This window comes from Ranitomeya variabilis, chromosome 2 (genome assembly GCF_051348905.1).
Source record: "Ranitomeya variabilis isolate aRanVar5 chromosome 2, aRanVar5.hap1, whole genome shotgun sequence".
In the NCBI taxonomy this organism is placed as follows: Eukaryota; Metazoa; Chordata; class Amphibia; order Anura; family Dendrobatidae; genus Ranitomeya; species Ranitomeya variabilis.
The window spans coordinates 540020233-540034467 of NC_135233.1; the positions used below are offsets into that span (position 1 = coordinate 540020233).

General features: G+C 46.8%; 1 protein-coding gene and 1 long non-coding RNA gene across 4 annotated transcripts in view; one reads left to right on the plus strand and one right to left on the minus strand.

Annotated features, from left to right (window-relative positions):
- The window catches only part of SLC12A4 (solute carrier family 12 member 4), a 474963-nt gene that overhangs the window by 210282 nt on the left and 250446 nt on the right, over window positions 1-14235 (minus strand). The window lies entirely within an intron of this gene.
- Window positions 9216-14235, plus strand: part of LOC143807002 (uncharacterized) — a 174408-nt gene continuing 169388 nt past the window's right edge. Inside the window, exon 1 of the long non-coding RNA XR_013221612.1 lies at window positions 9216-9343. This is a non-coding gene — a long non-coding RNA (uncharacterized LOC143807002). The remainder of the gene's footprint in view (window positions 9344-14235) is intronic.

Here is a 14235-nt window from a genome sequence, read left to right on the forward strand (position 1 = left end):
TCCGTACACCTCGTACACACCCGGCTCCGCTCCGTACACCTCGTACACACCCGGCTCCGCTCCGTACACCTCGTACACACCCGGCTCCGCTCCGTACACCTCGTACACACCCGGCTCCGCTCCGTACACCTCGTACACACCCGGCTCCGCTCCGTACACCTCGTACACACCCGGCTCCGCTCCGTACACCTCGTACACACCCGGCTCCGCTCCGTACACCTCGTACACACCCGGCTCCGCTCCGTACACCTCGTACACACCCGGCTCCGCTCCGTACACCTCGTACACACCCGGCTCCGCTCCGTACACCTCGTACACACCCGGCTCCGCTCCGTACACCTCGTACACACCCGGCTCCGCTCCGTACACCTCGTACACACCCGGCTCCGCTCCGTACACCTCGTACACACCCGGCTCCGCTCCGTACACCTCGTACACACCCGGCTCCGCTCCGTACACCTCGTACACACCCGGCTCCGCTCCGTACACCTCGTACACACCCGGCTCCGCTCCGTACACCTCGTACACACCCGGCTCCGCTCCGTACACCTCGTACACACCCGGCTCCGCTCCGTACACCTCGTACACACCCGGCTCCGCTCCGTACACCTCATGCACACCCGGCTCCGCTCCGTACACCTCATGCACACCCGGCTCCGCTCCGTACACCTCATGCACACCCGGCTCCGCTCCGTACACCTCATGCACACCCGGCTCCGCTCCGTACACCTCATGCACACCCGGCTCCGCTCCGTACACCTCATGCACACACGGCTCCGCTCCGTACACCTCATGCACACACGGCTCCGCTCCGTACACCTCATGCACACCCGGCTCCGCTCCGTACACCTCATACACACCCGGCTCCGCTCCGTACACCTCATGCACACACGGCTCCGCTCCGTACACCTCATGCACACACGGCTCCGCTACATCCACACAAACCCCTCCTGACCTCACACAAAAGCTTACCCTCCTCCAGCACGATGATAAACAGCACTGCACTACTGTCCTGCACTACACGGAAGCCCTTGATCATGTGACTCCAACTCCTCCCCTCCTGTGACCTCATCACAGGTCCTGTGCGCACAGAGCAGTGGCAGCTATAGTAGTGGTGTGCGGCTCTCTGCGGTGGAGGGGCTCTGCTGCGGGTCAAGTGCAGTCCCACCCGTGATCGCGAGTGCACGCGCAGCAGGGCCTGTAAGGAAGAATTATTTAAAGGGCCGGCGGCCCATTTTGTAGCTTAGAGTTCTTAGGAGCACGCCCAGTCTGCTGGACTGGGTGGGCCCCTAAGCACTGCGGGCCCCGTCGCAATTGCGACCCCTGCGACCGCGGTAGTTACGCCCCTGGTACAGACCAAAAGTTTGGACACACCTTCTCATTTAAAGAAATTTCTGTATTTTCATGACTATGAAAATTGTACATTCACACTGAAGGCATCAAAATTATGAATTAACACATGTGGAATTATATACTTAAAAAAGTGTGAAACAACTGAAAATATGTCTTATATTCTAGGTTCTTCAAAGTAGCCACCTTTTGCTTTGATGACTGCTTTGCACACTCTTGGCATTCTCTTGATGAGCTTCAAGAGGTAGTCACCGGGAATGGTCTTCCAACAATCTTGAAGGAGTTCCCAGAGATGCTTAGCACTTGTTGGCCCTTTTGCTTTCACTCTGCGGTCCAGCTCACCCCAAACCATCTCGATTGGGTTCAGGTCTGGTGACTGTGGAGGCCAGGTCATCTGGCGTAGCACCCCATCACTCTCCTTCTTGGTCAAATAGCCCTTACACAGCCTGGAGGTGTGTTTGGGGTCATTGTCCTGTTGAAAAATAAATGATGGTCCAACTAAACGCAAACCAGATGGAATAGCATGCCGCTGCAAGATGCTGTGGTAGCCATGCTGGTTCAGTAGGCCTTCAATTTTGAATAAATCCCCAACACTGTCACCAGCAAATCACCCCCACACCATCACACCTCCTCCTCCATGCTTCACAGTGGGAACCAGGCATGTAGAGTCGATCCGGTCACCTTTTCTGCGTCACACAAAGACACGGTGGTTGGAACCAAAGATCTCAAATTTGGACTCATAAGACCAAAGCACAGATTTCCACTGGTCTAATGTCCATTCCTTGTGTTCTTTAGCCCAAACAAGTCTCTTCTGCTTGTTACCTGTCCTTAGCAGTGGTTTCCTAGCAGCTATTTTACCATGAAGGCCTGCTGCACAAAGTCTCCTCTTAACTGTTATTGTAGAGATGTGTCTGCTGCTTGAACTCTGTGTGGCATTGACCTGGTCTCTAATCTGAGCTGCTGTTAACCTGCAATTTCTGAGGCTGGTGACTCGGATAAACTTATCCTCAGAAGCAGAGGTGACTATTGGTCTTCCTTTCCTGGGGCGGTCCTCATGTGAGCCTGTTTCTTTGTAGCGCTTGATGGTGTTTGTAACTGCACTTGGAGACACTTTCAAAGATTTCCCAATTTTTCGGACTGACTGACCTTCATTTCTTAAAGTAATGATGGCCACTCGTTTTTCTTTACTTAGAATTTGTATTATGGCAATAAAAATGCAGATAACAGTCTATTCAGTAGAACTATCAGCTGTGTATCCACCAGACTGCTGCACAACACAACTGATGGTCCCAACCCCATCTATAAGGCAAGAAATCCCACTTATTAAACCTGACAGGGCACACCTGTGAAGTGAAAACCATTCCCGGTGACTACCTCTTGAAGCTCATCAAGGGAATGCCAAGCAGTCATCAAAGCAAAAGGTGGCTACTTTGAAGAACCTAGAATACAAGACATATTTTCAGTTTCACACTTTTTTGCTAAGTATATAATTCCACATGTGTTAATTCATAGTTTTGATGACTTCAGTTTGAATGTACAATTTTCATAGTCATGAAAATACAGAAAAATCTTTAAATGAGAAGGTGTGTCCAAACTTTTGGTCTGTACTGTACAGTACAGGCCAAAAGTTTGGACACCTTCTCATTTCAGACCAAAAGTTTGGCACACCTCATTTAAAGATTTTTCTGTATTTTCATGACTATAAAAATTGTAAATTCACACTGAAGGCATCAAAACTAAGAATTAACACATGTGGAATTATATACTTAGCAAAAAAGTGTGAAACAACTGAAAATATGTCTTATATTGTAGGTTCTTCAAAGTCGCCACATTTTGCTTTGATGACTGCTTTGCACACTCTTGGCATTCTCTTGATGAGCTTCAAGATGTAGTCACTGGAAATGGTTTTCACTTCACAGGTGCGCCCTGTCAGGGTTAATAAGTGGGATTTCTTGCCTTATAAATGGAGTTGGGACCATCAGTTGTGTTGAGCAGAAGTCTGGTGGATACACAGCTGATTGTCCTACTGAATAGACTGTTTGAATTTGTATTATGGCAAGAAAAAAGCAGCTAAGTAAAGAAAAACGAGTGGCCATCATTACTTCAAGAAATGAAGGTCAGTCAGTCTGAAAAATTGGGAAAACTTTGGAAGTGACCCCAAGTACAATGGCAAAAACCATCAAGCGCTACAAAGAAACTGGCTCACATGAGGACCGCCCCAGGAAAGTTAGACCAATAGTCACCTCTGCTTCTGAGGAGAAGTTTATCCGAGTCACCAGCCTCAGAAATCGCAGGTTATCAGCAGCTCAGATTAGAGACCAGGTCAATTCCACACAGAGTTCTAGCAGCAGATACATCTCTACAACAACTGTTAAGAGGAGACTTTGTTCAGCAGGCCTACATGGTAAAATAGCTGCTAGGAAACCACTGCTAAAGACAGGCAACAAGCAGAAGAGACTTGTTTGGGCTAAAGAACACAAGGAATGGACATTAGACCAGTGAAAATCTGTGCTTTGGTCTGATAAGTCCAAATTTGAGATCTTCCAACCACTGTGTCTTTGTGAGTCGCAGAAAAGATGAACGAATGGACTCTACATGCCTGGCTCCCACCGTGAAGCATGGAGGAGGTGTGATGGTGTGGGGGTGCTTTGCTGGTGACACTGTTGGGGATTTATTCAAAATTGAAGGCATACTGAACCAGCATGGCTACCACAGCATCTTGCAGCGGCATGCTATTCCATCCGGTTTGCGTTTAGTTGGACCATCATTTATTTTTCAACAGGACAATGACCCCAAACACACCTCCAGGCTGTGTAAGGGCTATTTGACCAAGCAGGAGAGTGATGGGTGCTATGCCAGATGACCTGGCCTCCACAGTCACCAGACCTGAACCCAATCGAGATGGTTTGGGGTGAGCTGGACCGCAGAGTGAAAGCAAAAGGGCCAACAAGTGCTAAGCATCTCTGGGAACTCCTTCAAGATTGTTGGAAGACCATTTCCGGTGACTAAGGCTGGGGTCACACATGCGAGTTTTACGGACGTAAGAGCGCAGAAACTACGTCCGTAAAACTCGCATTACATACGGCACAATTATTCTCAATGGGGCTGCTCCTATTAGCCGTATATTACGGTTCAGTATTATACGGCTTTCTACGGCCATACAAAATCGCAGCATGCTGCGTTTGTCAGCGTACTGCGCAAATAATACGCCAATGAAAGTCTATGGGGGCGCGAAAAATACGGATTCCACACGGACCTGCAGTGTGACTTGCGAGAAATACGCAGCGCTGTTAGTGAAAAGTCGGTAATTCAATTGCCGGCTTTTCATTTCTCCTGCACAAACCCGACAGGATATGAGACATGGTTTTCATACAGTAAACCATCTCATATCCCCTTTTTTGTTGCATATTCCACACTACTAATGTTAGTAGTGTGTATGTGCAAAATTTCAGCGCTGTAGCTGCTGAAATAAAGGGTTAAATGGCGGAAAAAATTGGCGTGGGCTCCCGCGCAATTTTCTCCGCCAGAGTGGTAAAGCCAGTGACTGAGGGCAGATATTAATAGCCAGGAGAGGGTCCATGGTTATTGGCCCCCCCGTGGCTAAAAACATCTGCCCCCAGCCACCCCAGAAAAGGCACATCTGGAAGATGCGCCAATTCTGGCACTTGGCCACTCTCTTCCCACTCCCTGTAGCGGTGGGATATGGGGTAATGAAGGGTTAATGCCACCTTGCTATTGGAAGGTGACATTAAGCCAGATTAATAATGGAGAGGCGTCAATTATGACACCTATCCATTATTAATCCAATTGTAGGAAAGGGTTAAAAAACACACACACGATTACAAAGTAGTTTAATGAAATAAACACAGCGGTTGTTGTAATAATTTATTGTTCTCCCATTCCATTTCCAGGACCTCGCTTGGCAACATAATAAACGCACAAGATACATACCTTCTGCTGTCAGATCTCGTCCCACGAAGTAATCCATCTGAAGGGGTTAACTAATATTACAGGCAGGAGCCCTGCAAATGCAGCTGTGCTCCCTGCCTGTAATCCCCAGCGAATGAATGAAATGTAGGTCATTGACCTACATTTCCTTCAGTCGCGGTGATGCGCCCCCTGGTGGATGTCCTCATATGACCTGGAGCGTGGGAAAAAGTTCCCAGGCTGCAGTTCATGAGAACATCCAGCAGGGGCGCATCACCGCGACTGAAGGAAATGTAGGTCAATGACCTACATTTCATTCATTAGCTGGGGATTACAGGCAGGGAGCACAGCTGCATTTGCAGGGCTCCTGCCTGTAATATTAGTTAACCCCTTCAGATGGATTACTTCGTGGGACGAGATCTGACAGCAGAAGGTATGTATCTTGTGCGTTTATTATGTTGCCAAGCGAGGTCCTGGAAATGGAATGGGAGAACAATAAATTATTACAACAACCGCTGTGTTTATTTCATTAAACTACTTTGTAATCATGTGTGTGTGTGTTTTTTAACCCTTTCCTACAATTGGATTAATAATGGATAGGTGTCATAATTGACGCCTCTCCATTATTAATCTGGCTTAATGTCACCTTCCAATAGCAAGGTGGCATTAACCCTTCATTACCCCATATCCCACCGCTACAGGGAGTGGGAAGAGAGTGGCCAAGTGCCAGAATTGGCGCATCTTCCAGATGTGCCTTTTCTGGGGTGGCTGGGGGCAGATGTTTTTAGCCACGGGGGGGGCCAATAACCATGGACCCTCTCCTGGCTATTAATATCTGCCCTCAGTCACTGGCTTTACCATTCTGGCGGAGAAAATTGCGCGGGAGCCCACGCCAATTTTTTCCGCCATTTAACCCTTTATTTCAGCAGCTACAGCGCTGAAATTTTGCACATACACACTACTAACATTAGTAGTGTGGAATATGCAACAAAAAAGGGGATATGAGATGGTTTACTGTATGAAAACCATGTCTCATATCCTGTCGGGTTTGTGAAGGAGAAATGAAAAGCCGGCAATTGAATTACCGGCTGTTCACAGATATCGCGCTGAATGAAATCAAAATACAGAATATATATATATGTGTCTCAATGACATATATATATATATATACTGTAGATACTGTATATATGTTTTCCCTAACATTTGAGCACATAAATCCATTAGATGTCGGTTTTGCAAGCCTGCGCGAAAATCTCGCAGTACGGATGCCATACGGATTACATACGGAGGATGCCATGCGCAAAATACGCTGAAACACCCTGACTACGGATCAATATTTTGGGGACATTTCTCCGTATTACGGCCGTAGTACGGACGTATAATACGTGGCGTATTTTCTTACGCCATGTGTGACCCCAGCCTAACTCTTGAAGCTCATCAAGAGAATGCCAAGAGTGTGCAAAGCAGTCAAAGCAAAAGGTGGCTACTTTGAAGAACCTAGAATATAAGACATAATTTCAGTTGTTTCACACTTTTTTGTTAAGTATATAATGCCACATGTGTTAATTCTTAGTTTTGATGCCTTCAGTGTGAATTTACAATTTTTATAGTCATGAAAATACAGAAAAATCTTTAAATGAGGTGTGCCAAACTTTTGGTCTGTAGTGTATGTACCTTATTTTTTGGATTATAAGACGCACTTTTTACCCCCAAATTAGGGGAGAAAATAGGGGTGTGTCTTATAACGTGGATATACTTTACCCACACCGTCGCTGCAGGCTAGTTTGAGGCAGTATTCGGCGCTGCTGCAGGGGTGCTCAGCGGTGCTGCAGGGTGCTCAGCCGACATTTTGTGAAAGGCCAGAGCCCCCGTAGTGCCATGGTTTCCTGTGTGGTGGACTCCAGGAAAATGGCCGTTGGGGGGGGTGGCGCATGCGCAGATGGAGATTTCTGCACCAAGATCTCGGGAGATGAGATCTCAGCGCTGAAATCCTTTCTCCCGAGATATGGCTCTGAGATCCCATCTGCATATGTGCCGCCCCCAGGGGCCATTTTTCCGGGGTCCACTGCACAGGAAAACATGGAACTGTGGGGGCTCTGGCCTTTCACAAAATGTCAGCAGAGCCCCTCACAGTATCGGAGACACCCGCAGCTCCGCCTGGCAACCCCTCAGCGCCGGACACCCATGCCGCACATCTGAACATCCCCTCATCCCAGCCTGTTGCCTGCAGCATCACCCCACTCCTGTCTCCTCAAACAGCGACCCTGCTTCACCGCAGCCACCACCCCTGGTAAGCAATAAGACACAGATTATAAGAAGCACCACCATTTTATTAAAAAAAAAAATCCCATTTTTCTCATCAAAATTTGGGGTGTGTCTTATAATCCGGGGCATCTTATAATCTGAAAAATGAGTATATGTGTGTGTCACTGCCATCTATAAATCTATGTATTCTATGTGTATATATCTATTCTATTCTAACCTGTCAGTGTGATTTTACTGTATGCAGAATATGAATTGCCGTCTTTTCAAAGGACACCGATGTGTAAAGATTGGACAGCACTCGCATGGCCCAAGGTCTGTGCGATTTTTTTCTCTCGCACCAATAGGCTTGCATTGGTAAGACTCGGCGACAATCGCACCATGCTGTTATTTTACACACATGCTGAATACGCCCGAGAAAATAAACGGTGATTTGAGCTGCCCCACAGATTAACACTAGTCGCTTTGTGAGGTTTTCTCGCTGAGCACTCGTCCATATTCTACGGTAATGTGACCCCGGCCTTAAACTGCCAAAAGTCTCCAAATATTTGCGCAAATCCACATTGCCAAAATGTTTGCACAATTTTCAACGATTTTACACCAATTTTGTGGCATAAACGTTTTGCTGAAAAAAAAAATGTTTTGGTCTCCTGTGCTTACTGGGCTTTATGTGATATCATGATGTGCATGGCCCCATGACATTACTTATGACAAGAGATGAGCGAATATCTTTGGCTCCCTCCTTATTTGGCAAGCTATAGCACTTACCAAACAAGCTGCCGCAGGAACCCGGATACTTGGATCGCTCCTGATAATCAGCTGTTCAGCGCCACAGCTGCATTTGTCACGGCTGTGAGACAGTCACAACACATGCAAGGAGAGCCCAACAAACAGGCTCTCCATGAATGTGTTATGACTGTCACACAGCTGCCACACATGCAGCTACAATGCTGAACAGCTGATCAGCACGAGGTATCCAGATTCCTGTGGCAGCAAGAAATGTGCCGGTGTATGTGCAGTTAGGTTTAAGGCTCTGCGAACAGAATGGGCAGAGCAAAGTGCATCTGCGAGAGAGAGCGATGTCCGTGTGCAGACGCAAGTTTCCGTTCACCTATGTGGAGGGCACAGGATGCGTCAAGCACATCAAACACAGCAGGAGGACATTCCTGTGTCTAACTCTGTGAGCAGCCGAGTGAGCCACACACCACCTTATTTTTTACCTATTTGGATTTACATCTATTAACATTAATTAAAATTTACATTTTAAGGGGTTTAATTTTGTATTAAATACTTTAATGCTTGATATCCATATTTTATATTACCTATACTAACTATTGTGCTCAATGAATAATAACAGTTTATGGGTTTGAGATTCACAATGAAGTATGTACAGTGAGGTCAACCAAGAGTTCAATTCTTTGGTTTGCAGTATTCAGCTTTCCAGTTTGTATGGGATTTATCCATTACTGTATGGGATCCGTTTTAGTGATAAATTTAATCCAGCATAATCCAGCTGATATCAAGTTATCTTGATAAGATAACACATACATCATAGTTGAATCCTTCCATAGTTTTTGCTTAATTGTGACTCCTTTGAATAAATGTTCCTCCCAGACCCACTGACCTCACTGTTTGATGATCTTTCAGATCACAGGAGATTGGAATTACTAGGTATACTTCTCCAAATAATAGACCTGGAGCAGCTTGCAAAAGAAGAGAGGTCCAAAATACCAGTTGAGAGGAATAAGAAGCTTGTTGATGGTTCCAGTTATTTATTCCAAAGTATGTGGTCCCAAATATCAAGGTGAGGGTGCCAACAATTTTGTCTGACCCATTGTCGGAATTTTGTGTGAAATGAAGTCCAATTTGTCCTTTTGCTCATTTTTTTTTTTTTTTTTTTTTTTTTTGGATCGTTCCAATATATACAAAGGAAATAAACGAGTATAACAAAACATGTGTCAATTATCTGGGATAAACACTACCTTTTCTGGAACAATTTCATGAGTGTCCACACTTTCGGCCATGACTATTTCACCTGCTTTAAAGGGAACCTGTCACCCCGTTTTTTCCGTATGAGATAAAAAATAGAATTATTCTTACCGTTAATTCGGTTTCTAGGAACCTTCCACGACGGCATATGGAGGTTGCCTCTTTGCCCTAATGGGGAACAGGAAATGGAGAGGTTAAAAGGCCCTCCCCACCTCCCTCTCACCAGTGACTTATAACTGAAAACCATAGCACCGGTTTACCTTGAATCCCAGATTTAAATCCAGGAGTATAGGGAGGGAACTAGCGCCGTCGTGGAAGGTTCCTAGAAACCGAATTAACGGTAAGAATAATTCTATTTTCTCTAGTCACCTTCCACGACGGCATATGGAGGAATACCAACTGATTGGCGCTAGGGAGGGACAACGGCCTGGAGTACTTTCCGGCCGAAGGCTAAATCCTTGTTGGGCATTACATCCAATCTGTAATGCCTGGAGAAAGTATGCAATGAAGACCATGTTGCTGCCCTGCAGATTTGCTCTGCTGATGCACCTGCTCTTTCTGCCCAGGAGACTGAGGTTGATCTAGTCGAATGAAACTTGATTCCCACTGGAGGAGCTTTGTCTTGAGCAAGGTATGCTTCTGCTATTGCTTTCTTTATCCAGTTGGCTATAGTACTTTTGGCTACCTTTTTTCCCTTATTTTGTCCTGATGGATGGATAAATAGATTGTGGTCAATTCTGTAAGAACTGGTTTGTTCTAAGTAAAACAGTACAGTGCGCCTGACATCCAGCATGTGGAATCTCTCTTCTTTTGAATTTGCAGGATTTTGGCAAAAAGAAGGTAGGATAATTTCCTGGGAGCGGTGGAAGTCCGATACGACTTTTGGAAGAAAAGAAGGGTCTAGGCGCAGTACTATAGAGTCATCTCGAATGGATAGGTATGGTTCTCTTATTGAGAGAGCTTGTAATTCTCCCACCCTCCTTGCTGATGTAATAGCCACTAGAAAAATTGTTTTGCAGATTAGGTTTTTCTGGGAGCAGGAGGATAATGGTTCGAAGGGGGGACCTGTGAGCCCCTGTAACACTAGGTTAAGATCCCACAGTGGTACTGTTATTTGCTTCTTAGGGTTCATTCTGGAAGCCGATATCATGAATCTCTTGATCCAGCGATGATTTGCCAGATCCTGATCAAATATTGAACTGAGGGCGGACACCTGGACTTTTAAGGTGCTAGGCCTGAGGCCTATTTCTAAGCCCTTTTGCAAAAAATCTAGAATTTTTGAAATATTCGGGTTGAAGGGATCCGGCACCTCAGGGAGACAAAAGGATGAGAATTTCTTCCAGATTTTATTATATATTGCAATGGTTACAGGTTTCCTAGATTTTTGAAGTGTGGAAACCACTGCTTCTGATAGTCCTCTGGCTCTTAATATTTGGGCTTCAGTAGCCATGCCGCCAGATTCCACTTGTGGGCATCTAGGAGATGGATTGGTCCTTGAGAAAGAAGGTCTTGTTCCATCGGAAAGTAGAACGGCCCATCCACCTGAAGGTCCACTATCAGGTTGTACCAACTCCTCTTGGGCCACAGTGGAGCTACCAATATGGTAGGCGTTTGTTCTTCCCGCACTTTCTGTAAGACTTTCGCCAGTATTGGGATTGGTGGAAACGCATAAGCCAGCCGGAAATTCCACTTCTGGACCAGTGCATCCACGCCTTTGGAGCCGTCCCTGGGGTTCAGCGAGAAGAATGCTTCGACTTTCGCATTTCGGCTGGATGCAAAGAGGTCGATTTCTGGGAGACCCCATTTGTTCACCAGCATCTCGAAACTTCGGTTGCTCAGGCACCATTCCCCCGGATGTATGTCCTGGCGACTTAGATAGTCTGCCTGAATGTTGGACGAGCCTTTCAGGTGAACCGCTGTCAGAGATAAGAGATGTCTTTCTGCCCAGGAGCATAGTCGGGCAGATATATTCTTCAGGCAATTGTTTTTTGAACTGCCCTGATGTCTGATGTGGGCCACCGTGGTCACATTGTCCGAATATATCCGGACGTGATGTCCCTTGATCAGATGACCTCCTACTAGTAGGGCTTCTTCTACAGCTTTTAGCTCTCTGTAGTTGGAAGATTTCTTGCTTGTTGACTGGTCCCAGAGACCTTGGAAAGGGGTGTGATTTATCATGGCCCCCCAGCCTCTCTGGCTGGCGTCTGTTGTAACTGTGGTCAGTGGGACTTGCGTCCAGCTGACCCCTTTTTGTAAATTTTTTGGGGACATCCACCATGCCAGGGAGGCTTTGACACGACCTGGTGTGTACAGTTTTTTGTTCAGAGAACTGGGATGACCATCCCAATTCTGCAGGATATGTGCCTGAAGAATTCTGGAATGGGCCTGGGCCCATGGTACCGATTGAATGCAGGCTGTCATCGAGCCTAGAAGAGACATGCCTTCTCTGATTGTGGGGGATCTGGTGTCCCTGAACGTTTTGACCTTTGATAGAAGGGTTAGACGGTGTTCCAATGGGAGGAAGGACATTTGTCTTGCAGAGTCCAGGAGAACTCCCAGGAATTTCCTGCATTTGGAGGGTCGTAGGTAAGATTTTTCCAGATTCGGCACCCATCCAAGAGATGTCAGGATTTCGAGAGTCTTGGATACTTGAGACTCCAGGGCCTGTTTGGAAGGAGCTATTAACAGAAGGTCGTCTAGGTACGGCACTATACAGACGCCTTGCTTCTGGATAAAGGAGATTACCTCCCCCATTATTTTGGAAAATACCCTTGGAGCCGAGGATATTCCAAATGGGAGGACGTTGAATTGATAGTGCTCTATCAGACGCCCTCTCTGTACAGCGAATTTGAGATATTGGCGATGTCTTTGGTGAATGGGGATGTGAAAGTAGGCATCTTTCAGATCGAGAGTGGCCATGAAGGAGTGTGGACCTATCAAGGGAATGGCATTCTTCACTGATTCCATCTTGAATCTTCGGTACTTTATATGCCGATTGAGATTCTTTAGATTTATAATGACACGGGACTCGCCCGATGGCTTGGGAACCAGGAATAAGCGAGAGTAGTGGCCTTGATCCCTCTCCGATTCCGGTATCTGGGATATCGCACCTGACATCTTTAGGGCCCTGAGACCGGACGCCAATTTTGATTGATCTTTCAGGGAAGGTAGGGAGGCGACTTTTAGACACCGTGGGGGGGAGGAAATGAATTCTATTAGGAGACCCTCTTTGATGACATTGAGGATCCAGGGGCAAGAGGTGATGTTTTGCCACTGGAGGTAAAATTTTGAAAGTCTCCCCCCCCACTGGATCGAAGTCACCGTTTCTCCTGTTGAGACTGCTGCTGCTGTTGTTGAGGGATGAGGATGTTTCTCCCCCCTCCCTTCGGGTAACTCCACCTCCCGGACTTGCCTTTCCCTCTCTGAGAGGTTTGGGGCTGAAAGGGACGAAAAAACTTCTTTTTGGGAGTTTTTTGTTCTGGGAGGGCTTTCTTTTTATCGGTTGCTTTCTCCAAGATGTCATCAAGAGAAGGCCCGAAGACATAGTTACCTTTAAATGGTATGGCGCATAACTTGGCTTTGGAGGTGATATCACCAGACCACATTTTTAACCACAGCGCCCTTCTGGCTGAGTTAGTTTGAACTAATGACCTCGCAGCAATTCTGATAGTCTCCATAGAAGAATCTGCTAGGAAACCCGTGGCTCTAAGGAGACTAGGAAGGGAGTCTAACAATTCAGCTCTTGAAGTGCCCTGGGATATATGAGACTCCAGTTCACCTATCCAGCGGAATAGAGCTCTAGCCACGCATGTTGATGCGATATTGGCTTTGAGGGCTACTGAGGAGGTCTCCCATGATTTCTTTAATAGACTCTCTATCTTCCTGTCCATCGGATCCTTTAACTGTGACGAGTCTTCGAATGGAAGAGCCGATCTTTTAGCCACTCTAGCCACCTGAGAGTCAACTTTAGTGACATCCCATTTGGTCAACTCGCCTTCCAAGGGGAATCTATGCTTCATCTCGGATGGAGTACTGAGACGTTTTTCAGGTAATTCCCACTCTTGGTCAATCATATCAGATATATTCTGGTGGATTGGAAACCCCACCCGTTTACCCTTAGTTATGCCACCAAACATCTGGTCCTGAATGGACTGTGGTTCTGGCTCCTCCTCCAGCCCCATAGTACTGCGTACTGCGGCTACTAAGTCCTCAACCCAGTCTGAAGAAAAGAGATATTTCCTGGCTTCAGATGTTATAGAGGATGTAGATTCCTCCTGTCGACTTGAGGATGAGGCATAGGAGAGGTCTGACTCAGATTCAGAATCCTCCTCCTGGATCTTCTGTTTTTTGGCTGGAGAGGATGGTGGAGGGGGTGGCGGAGGGGGTGGGGGGGTAAAGGCTGCTAGGGAGGATTGCACCTCTTGCTTGACCAGAGATCGGATTTCCTCTAGTAAAGAAGGTTGCTCAGCCCTGACAACTTTGTCAGTACAGGTCCTGCAGAGTTTTTTCTCCCATGAAGGTGGCAGCTTAATGGTACAGATGGCACACTTCTTTTTAGTAGTTTTGGGGACAGACGTTTCTCCCTGTAATGAGAGGGGAGAGAGAGTGACTAGAGGATACCCCCAAGTTACTACCTAAGGACCCCGGTCCCTGCGGCACTTACTGTGGCAGGGGCAGCGCTGGGCTCTGCAAGCGCAGGGCAGGTAC